Source organism: Lampetra planeri, chromosome 41 (genome assembly GCF_965212315.1).
Source record: "Lampetra planeri chromosome 41, kcLamPlan1.2.h2, whole genome shotgun sequence".
NCBI lineage: Eukaryota > Metazoa > Chordata > Hyperoartia > Petromyzontiformes > Petromyzontidae > Lampetra > Lampetra planeri.
In genome coordinates this window covers 8,260,936-8,274,018 of record NC_136147.1, presented here as the reverse complement: position 1 = coordinate 8,274,018, position 13,083 = coordinate 8,260,936, and the positions used below count along the sequence as shown (strand labels likewise).

Here is a 13,083-nt window from a genome sequence, read left to right as displayed (position 1 = left end):
AGGTGGGAAAGCACGTTACGATTTATTTATAATGCTATTATTGCCCAGAATCCAATCATAGGAGATAACAAAAAAATTTCTCAATTCACAAAAATGACCCAAAAACAACTGAACTTAATTCTGAAACTGATTCTTGAATCACTTTTGCGAGATAAGCATGTCTCTAACCGCAGTCTTCAAGGGAACACAAACCCAGGGTGAATACTGCCAGGCTCACTGGAACAGAAGTGCTGTCATCGCCGCGTAATCCTGTGGCGTAAAATGAATAGCGAATTTTGATAGAATCGACCACTTTTAATGATGTGGGGGGACTTGAGGAGAGAGTGTGCGTGTGCCCTGGAGAGTTGGACTATGAGCTGTGATTCATCGAGTTTGATGGGCTCAAGTAAACGCAGTAAAAGTTAGGCTGTTTAACACGTAGGCCTTCGCCGACCAATATCCATAAGAGGGTTTTATTGGGTTAGATCTGGCGAAACGTCGTACTCAGATTGTAAATGTTGTCGCTTGGCTCTCCAACACACTGGTTAGTGCTGTACTAGTGACGAATTGGCCACGTTCTGTTCACGTGACAACCCTTACTCGTTGGCTGTGTTGGGTGGTGGCGGGTTTTAACGACACATTTATATATTTACGCGATCTAACCCACATAACATCTATTATGGAAGAGTTAAGCTGTTGACCGTATCTGTGGGTGTAATCTCCAATCATTTGGTGGGTGTTCTCCAGGTTCTCTTGATTGTTTCTTACGCCCAAATATTTTTTTAAAGAAATGGGCCATACAATGTATGTGGACTCAGTTGATGCGCTCGCATTTAATGAAAACATATTACATTACAATAACAAGCGTACGTGAAACTAGTATTCTTAAAGTCAGCTACAGCACATACAAAAAGGTGTTAAAACTGTTTTGGCAAGCCACCTTACAAATATTAAAAAATAAATAGCATGTGCGCACTTTAAAAAAACGCTTTATGTAATCCTGCCACAGGCAATGATTGCACAGTGAATGAGAAACCACTTTCCCTTATTAATTGCCTACAGTCATGGTAGCACAGGGCAGCCCCCTCTGCCAAGAACACGCTCTGGATTAAGAAATCCCTGGGCCGCTCCCAGTAACCAGTCGAACGGTACCAGCCGTGTACGGATTGCCACCGGGCCAACGTACTGAGCACTGTTCAAACTGTTTCCCATTTCTTATAAATTCAGGGGAACTTTTCAACTAGGGGACAAGCCTATAACAGTCCTTGGCTGCTCGAGAATGACATCTTGCACGTGATGTCTTATTTCCACAGACAATGGGATCTGTGCTGGGTCAGGATGGGTCAAGTAGCCCAGTTCGCACGCCAGCCCAACTTGAGCAAAATGATCACGTACGGTTCCATGCTAAACGAAACACATTCCTGCAGAGGGAGCTGGTAGGAACGCTGGGTTGCTCGGTCAATGGCCAGGGTCAACGGCTGCGTGGTGTATTCCGCAAATATGGCCGACTGTGAGGGCGGGCACAAGCCGGCATGAGTAAGTTAAACGTTGAGTTTATAAGGGCACCACGGGGTGACCAGCCCCTCCCCTCCCCACCCAGCCCCTCCCCACCCAGCCCCTCCCAGCCCCTCCCTCCCCACCCCCTTCTTGCACGACGGACACAATAATCCCCTGTGGGCTGGTGTAACCAGGAGGTTCCATGCTAAACGAATAATGGGATCCAGGGTAGGTATTTCCAGGTAAGAGCCGTGGGTCATTTCAGGATCAACAAAACAACTCGCTGTACTACCACACCCCCTCTCCCTCCTTTCCACTTTGTGGTTAGAGGGGGAGAAAAGGGTCAGAGAAATGGAGCGAACGGAGCTGAGGCTGCCGAGTCTCATGGCTGCTCATGAAAGCTAGGCCCGTGGTGCCGTTTCTAGGCTGCTCTCGGGCCTCTCAAAGGCCAATAGAGCCCACGACAGAAATTGTGGAAATGGGACATGGGAAGGCCTTATACAATGGCCCAGTTTAATTCCAGCTTGGTACCCATTGGGTTTGAAGCAACACATTTCCAAGGCAATTAATTGCCTCAGGATCCATCGTGCGCAAACCACGGACACACTGCTTACTCTGATACAGACACATCATATCTATTCACACGAGGCATGTTAACGATTTTCACCCACCAAGAAATGTGATGAATTTGCAAATAGGTGATGCAAAGGTGGACGAAGTGTGTTTGCAATCATATCATGTATTTATACTGAACTCACCGACTCAAGCAGATGCTAAAAAGTGTAACAATTAAATGCAGCTAATAATATGTTGTTCAACTAAATCACACAGCCCTTGGTCAAATTATGACTTTAAAACCAAGGATATTTGACCTAGAGAATCTCTCTGATAGCACCTCCCAGTTAATTCATTCATAAGCCTCTAAGTCGACACAACATTGCTCATGACATTAAAAAAACGGGCATTAGGACAGCAATAGAATCCTCCACTCTTACAAACAGCCAAAACCCTCCGCTGAATTTATCTTCCCTCCTATTATGTGGCGCCCTGCTTGCAGCCTAAATCCGGTCGCACATGGGGACTGGCCTCAGGCATGTTGCCACCCACTACCAGATGACAGGAATACAGCACACAGATTTTATTAGTAACACTGGGCACCCTCCTTCACCCCCCACCACACTACACACTCTGCTTATGCAACTGCCCTCGTATTCCTGTGCGTACATTTCGAAAGATCTTCGTTCTGAGCCTCAACAATGTACATCCAATGTATATGATTTTTATTCATCCCATGTATTTATTAAATCTCGGTCTATCTTGCATCAGTTACTTAGTTTAAAACGTAGGCTTTCACGACCAATATTATCCATACTACATGTTTTATTGGGTTAGGTCGCAAAAATATTTTAAAAAATTTACGCGATCTAACCCAAAAAAACCTGTATTATGAACAGTGATTTACTTTGCCACCAAAGGACGTTTTTATTGCTTCATACTGGAAGTTTGGATAGCCTCACTTGACCCCAAGGCAAGCTGCCTCCTAACTGGTTTCATATTTTACAGCTGAGAATGCAAAGATAGCCGATGATCTAGTAACCTGGAACAAGCCTGATCGTGTCAGATCTCAACAAACTCAGCAGGGATTTTGAGCCTGGATATTCCTTGGATTGGTTATGTGGTGGGGAGCAGAGGGCAGTGCAGAACATTTTATTGTTTTACTTTACTTACATGCTCCTGCATTTGCTCCTCTCATTCACCAACTGACGTGGTCTGAAAATCCAATAGTGTCTGGAACTAGGGCCGTACATTTGCGTATGAAGGCAATCGAGTCAGGTGGCACAGTTGGTAAAGCACCTGATTCATAATCGAAAGGATGCGAGCTAAAAATTATGCCCAAGAGTAAACCTTACCAAACATGCTTCTGGGATGAGTACTCCCATTCAACATCACTCATCAGGAAGCCAACCGAGGTCATCCTATGAAGAGATTGATCCCCATAATGGCAATTTGGAGCTTCCACTGCTGGCTCCAACTCATCAGTGGAGAAGTGCATCACGCCACGCTCGTTTGAGCTGGCATGAGACAACGACTTTGATTTGCAGTAGAACCACCAATGGAGAGGAGCACTGCACCACTGCTCATTTGAGAATGGAGATTTTTGTTTTCACAAACTCAAAGACAATGGCAGACACATTACACTGGTCAACACACTTTTTCTGGCATAAGGTATTCCAAATGTTTTAAGGTAATTTTGGGTTGCTGATTCCAAATCTGGCATCAGTTTTTGTCCATCACATCAGGTTTGTGAGATATCAAATATTGCATTTTCAATAAAAAACTGCAGAAAAATATTAAATAAATGTGGATATCTACATAAAATTATATTATAAACACACTATCCTAAAAATACAGCACGATATATTAACACTAAAGCAGTCACTGACTCGCAACAACTTGCAATCATAAGTGACAGAGTTAATTTCGGGTAAAATCAATGAAAATGGGGTATGCCGATAGTATAGAAATTAGATGTGAAAGAGCAAATCTGAGATCAGATTTGGAATCAGCACCCTGAAATTAGTCTAAAACAGCTGCAAAAGTCCAGGCCAGAATTTTTTTTTGTTGACCAGTGTTATCATTGCCCAAGATGGTTTTCACATCATCTTCACAAGGAATCAAACGCTCCGCCGGGGAACCGTAAGTAAGGCGCAGCAACTAATCACAAGTCCTTTCTAAAGACAGAATTATATGCCAGGAGGATAACCGTCCGGCTCTCAGGCCACTCGCAAATTAAGGCATTGCACAAAACTTACAGTATGCAGTTTTTACTTTTAATATGGCATGGGCTTAGGGGGCTGGACTATTAATAATGTCAATTAATTCATAAGCATAACCTCGTGCACAAGCCTGCCGACGTTCATTATGTAAGTAAGATTAAACAGCTCTCGCTGCCGAGCTGCCTGCCTCAAAATTGCTTCAAAGTTAATTTAAGTCTATTATTTAACTCCCAAATTAACAGACAACTACCACTGATAAGTCACTGCAAGTCTATCCAGGATGTGCACGTAGTGTTTGCTTAGAACAAATGCATGACAAATCTACAATTTATCGCGGTAACAAATAACGGACCATATATTAACAAGCAAATGCCTTCATATAAACACTGCAATAAGAAATAACACGTGGAATGTTCCATGGACTATTTTCCTTACAATTTCAGGGACTAACGATCATCACAGTTTATTTCATTTTGTAATTTGACATTGAGCCGTGCGTGGTTGGGTGAATTCATTTCAAGCAAGCCAAAAAACAAGTAACCTGCCCAGTGCAAAAAGAGGCAGCCTTCCACTGAAAACAAAACAAAATGGGCTCACAAGCAACGGAATGGCACTCTTCTATCATAGCCAGCCTTGAGCCAGTGGTGGGTATTCCACATTCACGTGGCAGGAGGGGGGAGGATGTCTACAGATGACCTCTGTTGATGCGCAAAAGTTATTAAGTGTATCGACCACAGAGTCCCAACCAGAATTTTACTCACAAATGTTATTGTGAATCGAGCAGTCACCTGACCGGACGTAGAGCAAAAACGCTCCACTGGACCATCTAACAAGGTCCACCTTAGATAAACACAATCTTTGACTGTTCCCCAGCACTCTTAGCCCACGGGCTTAGACCTGGGCGATCGCATTCCTGTTAAGCTAATTGCTTTCCCCATTTCAGACAACGAGGGCCATTAATAAACAATCGGCCGCACCAACACAAGCCCGGTCCCTGTGATAAAAACTGGACCGAGAACGGTTCGGGCGAGCTGAACGTACCCCTGCCATTGCGTGCCGGCGCGAAAGGCAGCAGCGACGGACGCAATTTGTGTCCGTGTGCGCGTGCGCTGAACAGTAGGCGGAGGGAGGAACTCGGCAGCCTTTTCCTCCAGGCTACGGTGCAGAATAAGGCGAGGGAAAAGCGACGCCACATGAATTACCACAAACCGCACATTTTTTCCCACGCCTTTATTTCTTGAACGTAAATACTATCAAACGGTAACCCGAAAAAGTATGAATCCATAGGAATTCCACAAGCATACTATGAAGATGCATAATTTGCTTAGAATATACCGCATTATTAGCCTACTGTTAATATTCAATGTGTCTACCTGCTCAAATCAGCTTAGGGTGATACTCGTATCCAGTGGTGACCCTGAACAGGCAGTGGAAATTCCACATTCTCATGGTATGTGGGGCCAGGTTTACGAATTAGTCAGCCCAAGATAAATCCCCAGGAAATCAGTATTTGTCGTGTCAACCCCAAAGGAATGATAGATAGGCTGACTCAACGCTCAACATAATATGAAGTTGCACCTTTCGAATTGGAAATGGTATTTTATAACCACAGCACCACCAGACTGCATGATATTTTTATTTACATATTATAATAATGATAATAGGTTTTTCCCCTTTTTTCTGGCAACTTAACAGGTGTTAAGATGTTAAAACACCAAACTGAAACCTTTAACAAGGAATCATGTCTGCATTAACCACAATGCTTGTGGTCAGAATGCAAACAAAAAAATACTCTGATAATATATGCATTGTCTTTGAAACTGATTGGTCCACACCAGAGACAGCTTTCTTTTGAGCCTCGTCTCAAACAGTGTTAGACCAAAGGGCAAAGGAGGTCCCATGATATAATAAAATAGACACTAATACAATTACTTGATAAAAAAAATTATGCAATCTTGTATTTAATTACTAAATTTCTGACATTAAGTTTTCCAAGTGAGTCCATATCCCTGATGTCATCTTTATTCCTCATATTTTACTCCTCGGCTAAAATGTATTTTTGTCAAACTACTCCATCCACGCAACTGATACTGTTCGACCTCTCTCATGCCTAAACGCTTATCCATTAAGGTCATTAAATCATAAACTTGAGAACACGGTTTCATCACAGGCGGCTGACCAGATTCAAACTCAGGATCTCAGTGGTGCTGACTCAGCACTCTAACCTCACAGAAACCTAGCCAACTCACCTCTAGTTTACGATAAAGTTTGTAATTCCACAACTCTTCATCTTTTCTGTCAGGCTTACAAATGAAAACCGTAATTGTAATATCAACAGTCATCACACCACAACAAGACTGTCTCCTTCCACAGGAAAGGGGAGTTTCCATCCAGTGTCTCCGGGCGGCCAGTGAAGATGAACACCACTCCCCATACTCATATGAGAGGAGACACTCTAGGAACACAAGTGGATCTACAGCACCGCGCTTGCTTTGAACACACTCCGATGCAAACGATTTTGGCAATTCTGTAGGCGGACAGAGGCCCCCAGGGGCCAGGCAGCCACGGCAGCGACTTGCCCACCGAACAGCGCAAGTAATGTTTATAAAGTTTTAGTTTCTTTTAAAATTGCATACGACCACCCACGGCACGGCATTTGGCGCTGCTACTACAACACGAAATTGCAAATTAACGTGGAATGCCAGTTTTTTTAGCCGCTCATGCATTTGAGGCTATACATTATGCACGTTACATAATAATGGCGATAACGTGTTTATTTATACTGCAGTTACATTTAGCTTGGAAGTTGACACAGCCTAGTGTGTGCCATCTCAAAAGAACATCACAACCACCACAATGAACACTGCCTTATGCCCGATGACATAAAACTAAACAGAAAACGAACGTCTGGGGCGAATCCCCTTCTTGCGGGCAGAGAAAAAGCCTCCACATTGATTCAAAGTTAGGGCTTCACAAGCTATCAGTTAATCTCCCTGTTCCCAAACTACGGCGAAGAAGAGTCTATGCCCCGCACGTCCGCTTCAAACTGTGTTTTGTTATTCGGCAGTGCTCATAATAAAAACAGTGAAATGTTTTGGTTTGCACATATACACTATTGCCAAAACAGTTCTTTAATGTTTACCAAAATTGTATGCCTGAAAATGTCATTTCAAAATCAGACCCCCATGGATAATTGTTAAACACAGAAAGTGTAGGGCATTAAATTGGCACACTAACAAACGAACGGCATCACTGAGAATTTGACTTCCGCTTTACAGCAGGCTTTGCCAACCCCTTTCGGCATTTGTCTGGTAAAGGCTCAATCTGCCGAGCCACTTTGGAATCTGCGCAGTGGCGGGTGGGTCGCCCACCCAGGCCATCATCCAGCAGGATAGGAAAACATTACAGCGGCAGATGTTTCGGCGAAGCAGCATTCACCCGTTGCAGGAGCCTGCGTCTGCTGAAATCTCTCCGGCAATCTCAGGGACGCGCCGTGTTGGCTTTCAGCCCACAAGTCTGCGCGCGCATCAACTTTCTTCTGCCCATTTATCTCCGCCGCCACGACAATATGCCAAGCAACCCGATGACCAGTGAGCAGTGCTCACACTGCACCGCATCGTAAAACACCGTAATCTGAAACGTAATAGTAGTAGCATCAATTATAATGAGTAATGAGTCCTTTTTGTTTAGCCGAGAAAGCCGATGCTAAGTCTCAGGAAGGCCCCCCACTTGGAATATTTGGCTAATTTTTGAATGAGTATTTTTGCGTGCAGGAGAATCTGCGGTGTCCATAGGCAACCCACACGTAAGAAGAGATAACACTCAATTCCCAATGGATAGCTTTCCAGTAACCTACTCAGTGAACTGTCTCGTACAGGTCAGCAAGTAACTTTGCAGGTGGAGTTTCGTGCAGATGATAGAGTGTGCATGATATACCCACATCCCACCTCTAAAGTGCCAGATTAGAGGCATGTGCCAATAGACATCCTGTGTTTGTTTCTGACATGCAAATCCCACTTAAGTCAACTAATACCAGATTAATAGATTGCCTGTTAGTCCCTTCCAATGAAACTTTGTTCTGTAATGTAAACAGCACATTATTATTTGCCAAGACACAGCCTGGAATATCCTTTAGAAGTTAAATTCTCCATAATCGTTTTACTCTTAACCACTTCAAAGATTAATTTTCTCTGCATCACTACAATTACATATGTATCTACCTGTGGTTGATGCAATGAGTCAAACACATTTTAGAAAGTAAGCAAGCATTGGTTGCCCTAAGGGGAGAAGGGCCTCTGCCACAGTAATGAAGAATTTCCACCACTGGTTCAAGACCAGTTAAGGAAACAAACACTGACCCAATGCTCATATGAGCTGCGAGAACACCGACTCTTTTATTATCTCACTTAGCCTCTGTCACACAACTGTGGAATTTCCACCACTGGCTCAAGGTCAGCAATAAAGCTGAGCACTGCCCAACAGTCCTTTAGGTGTGATAATATGAAAACGCTTCTGATTTGCCAATAACTAACCCGATACCATGACCCGAACCTGTATATTGGTGTTGGGTTCTGCCGGTCTATTGACACAGGGCACAGGCGAGTGACTGCGGATTTCCGAGCTAGGCCAAGAGCTACAATTTATTTAAACCCACAACACGTACAGTGCATATGCCTCAGTAGAGAGGGGTGGGCATGGGCGCTCAATCACCAGCCGGGCATGAGGAGCCCGTGCCCTCGATTGTCGCGTGCAAGTTTCTTTGCCGCCAGGGGCACAACGCTGCATTGTAACGCGAGCGTAAATCCCTTCGAGATCCCCCCAGCTTCCAACTACCCCCTTGTACCCATGCATGTGTTCGCTAAAACCAAGAACGATTTACTGGCGGCGGGATAGATGTGGGTCCAAGACAGGACTTGCATTAAATCTGTTTACCTGCATTCCCGATGTAGGTGGTGATTCACGCGACTTAAGATTGGTTTTGCTAAACGAGTTTGTGACCCGTGGCTTTTCTCTTGCCTTGCGCTGCTAAGCGTCACAGCGAATTAATGATTGATGTTCACCTAATTTGCGCCCATTTATGAGTCAAAGCATCTCCCAGCTCAAATGTGAGGATTATGGACCATACTTTTCAATGCTGGTCAGTGCGGGTTGGAGAGCATAGAACAATACAACAGCAAGATGTTGGTGCATTGTTCTCCGATGACAACGTATTCCCACAGCAACCTCCGATACCTGCATTATGCACGGTGGTCACCCATCTAAGCACTATCCATGTTCAACTCCGATTAACTTATGTGATCTGTGAGAATGGAGACACTCTATGCGATTTGTTCAAACGAGTATTGAACAGCATATTAATAAATTCCACATTCCAACGACAGGTGCCAGTCTAACTATAGGACAACCACAGGTTAACTTCCAAAAGACTCGAGACAAATTAATTACCGAAGCATTATAAGCAGCATTGCTACATTTACTGCTTATTCTGGTGCTTTGTAATCGCATGTCTGTACTGTATTTCTATACACATGTGCCAACATAATTCAAATAACAAATGGAGCGTGGAGTATAATAAACAGCACAAGAGATATGTAAAGCATAGTATAGAATACTTGCCAAAAAAGCAAAACACACTGCACAATGACAAAAACTCCCTAGACATGTCATGTGGAATGCGTCTTTAATCTCACTTTACTGGAGCTGAGTTAATGCAAACTCTGTATGACAGAAGTGGTCGCATAACCCACAGATTTTTCTTCAGAAAAAACCGTGGGTTATGGTAGCGTACCACATGATATACGTATGCCAACGTTTGTGTGCACACGAGTACTGTAAATATGCACGTGCGGAAACGTACAAGTGCATGTATACATTTATACAATACACAGTAAATGTGCTACTTCTATACCTGTCAACCCATAACGTTATACCCATATATTCTTATACAAGGAAATGTCGTTTTTAGGTCCATACGGCGTGCAGCCGTTTCAGTATGGGCAAAAAAATGTGTTTATTTGTTTGTGTTTCTCTCTTGTGATGGGACTGTAGGATGAACGTTGAGATTTATAAGGGCACGGGGTGACCAATAAGGTCTGAATTGGTATGTAATAAGGTAGGGGCACTGATAAGGGGTTGACAGGTTGATACTTACGTGCACACGGTGATGTTTGCAATATACATAATTTGACCGTTGATAGCGTACACACACGTGCTAAACCCATTCATATATACAATTCTGTAAAAATGCACCCCCCAAACAATAGACATTTCATCCTATTTAAGTGTACAATGTACAAACAAAAGCCCACGGATCTGCATATGTTATTTATATGCACGCATAAATAATCGTATTTATGTGGGGCGGTGGTGGGTTTAACGACACATTTATATTTACGCGATCTAACCCAAAAACCTCTATTATGGATAACATCGCTCGCAAAAAGCCGACGACGTGTGACACTGTGTATGCAGACCACACATCACAAGTGTACAAATTGAAAGCATACAATCAACACTTATAATACTCACAACATAAACTTCCATCACTATAATACGCCCCGCTAAGGCTACACTCAATAACATTTTACGATTCATGAACACTACAACACGAGTGTACCCAAACACAGTTTGTATACATATATATTCCCCAATACCGTTATAACATTTACCACGCTCTCTCAATGAACCACTGAATGAGTCTCTCAATAAACCACTGAACGGGTCTCCCTCGCGCCGTGTTACACGTCGGCGATAGGGTACGAGGTTGTTTAACCATACTTCACCAATCGAACTCAGGTGCCAAGCTTCGAACAGCAGTGCACCGTGCAGAACGTACACATGATTCTGCATAAGTACATACACGAGTACACAAATCTGCAACTTCACAGTGACGGTAACGACGTTAATATGTTCGGGAATATACGGTAGAGTGCACAAATTCCTGTCCGTGTGAGATTAACGCAAGTCAAAATACCTTTAACGCTTACGAAAGAACATTAAATCTCTCTCATTGCAGTTGGGCAGTCTGATTTCCTCTTTAGATGGCGTTGAATATTGATATTTTAAAAGCACTGCTTCACTGCCAACGCAGTATCACCACCACCACCACAACAACGAATCAAACGAGTAACCCGGGACGCTGCTCATCTCCGCAACGACGGCAATTCCACATTCCTATGGCCCGTAGGCAGGGCTCCTACAGCCCGTAGGTCCACCGCTCTCACAGGGCACAGAGCCCCTCCGGCGCATGCTGCAACACATGGCACGGTACACGTCGGCAAAACCATAACCAACGCGGGCGAGACTCTCCGAGCGTGGAGGAGGAGGACGAGGATGATCACACGGAGTCGCACGTGCAGCAGCAACAACAACAACACAAACCATCCCAGACTCGGTGCTTACGCGCAATCAGTGGGCATCCAGCAACAACAGCAGCAGCAGCAGCGTCGTTACACAAGGCACGAGACGAAGCGTGCAAAGTCAACGCACAAGCACCACAACTCTTGACGGAATGTTGACTGCCATCAGCTGTTAATCGACCGAGATTACGGTCGTGCATAAGCATCGCCCTCTATTTGGTTGAGTGTCCGGCGACTGCCCCCAGACACCAGTTTTAATAAGCGACGATCGCGAGGCAAACGAGAAGCTTCAAGTCACTGCGAGGACGGCAGCTTGCACCGGCAGATTAAGCCGCATGCAGATTAAGTCGCTTGAGTACCACTAACGAAGCTACTGCCCCCCCCAAACCCTCCTCCCGGCAACTTTAAGAGTATTTGTTTTTTAATTTCATTCACGAGGTTTTATTAAACTCGCGTGCGTACATTGCGCGTTTGGCCGCACGCAGGGGACAGGGGAACGAGGGTCAAACAATACAAACCCGTGCCCACGGACGACGTGAAAACACCACAACGCAAGTCGCAACATCACGGAGAGGCCTAAAGAGAGAGAACACCGACCTTGGCTAGATCAACTTGCCCGGACGTCTTCGGGTCGCGCCGGACGCCGCCCCCCCCCCCCGCCGTTGTCGTCAAGCCTCGGGGAACGCCGATTTCGAGGCGATGTCTCGCAGTCGAGCGAGGGCGAGTCTCGTCCCTCGGGCTACCGGATTTAGGAGGGAGCGTTGAGTCAATAACAGCGGTGGAGGTGGCGACTACACCGCAGTTAAAAAAATGTGTTAACGGAGCTCAAACCCAGCCGCTCCGACTGCCTCACACGCGAGCGCGGACGGACAAGCGCCGCCGCCGTGACGTCACCCGTGTGGGAGCAAAGCGGGGGAGAGGGAGGAGGGGAGGGCTCGTGCTGACGTCACTCGGGCGGAGCTACCGAAAATGACGTCATGTCACTCCCCTCATTCAACACCCCTTCCCACCATACCCCACCCCTCCCACCATACCCCCCCCTCCCACCATACCCCCCCCCTCCCACCATACCCCCCCCTCCCACCATACCCCCCCCTCCCACCATACCCCCCCCTCCCACCATACCCCCCCTCCCACCATACCCCCACTCCCACCATACCCCCCCCTCCCACCATACCCCCACTCCCACCATACCCCCCCTCCCACCATACCCCCCCCTCCCACCATACCCCCCCCTCCCACCATACCCCCCCCCTCCCACCATACCCCCCCCTCCCACCATACCCCCACTCCCACCATACCCCCCCTCCCACCATACCCCCCCCTCCCACCATACCCCCCCTCCCACCATACCCCCCCCTCCCACCATACCCCCCCCTCCCACCATACCCCCCCCTCCCACCATATCCCCCCCTCCCACCATACCCCCCCCTCCCACCATACCCCCCCCTCCCACCAAACCACCCCTCCCC

At 45.9% G+C, this 13,083-nt stretch overlaps 1 long non-coding RNA gene across 1 annotated transcript in view; it reads right to left on the bottom strand.

Annotated features, from left to right (window-relative positions):
- Positions 1-12,555, bottom strand: part of LOC144732163 (uncharacterized) — a 199,263-nt gene extending 186,708 nt beyond the window's left edge. The window contains exon 1 of the long non-coding RNA XR_013588156.1: positions 12,209-12,555. This is a non-coding gene — a long non-coding RNA (uncharacterized LOC144732163). The remainder of the gene's footprint in view (positions 1-12,208) is intronic.
- Positions 12,556-13,083: the final 528 nt, after the last annotated feature.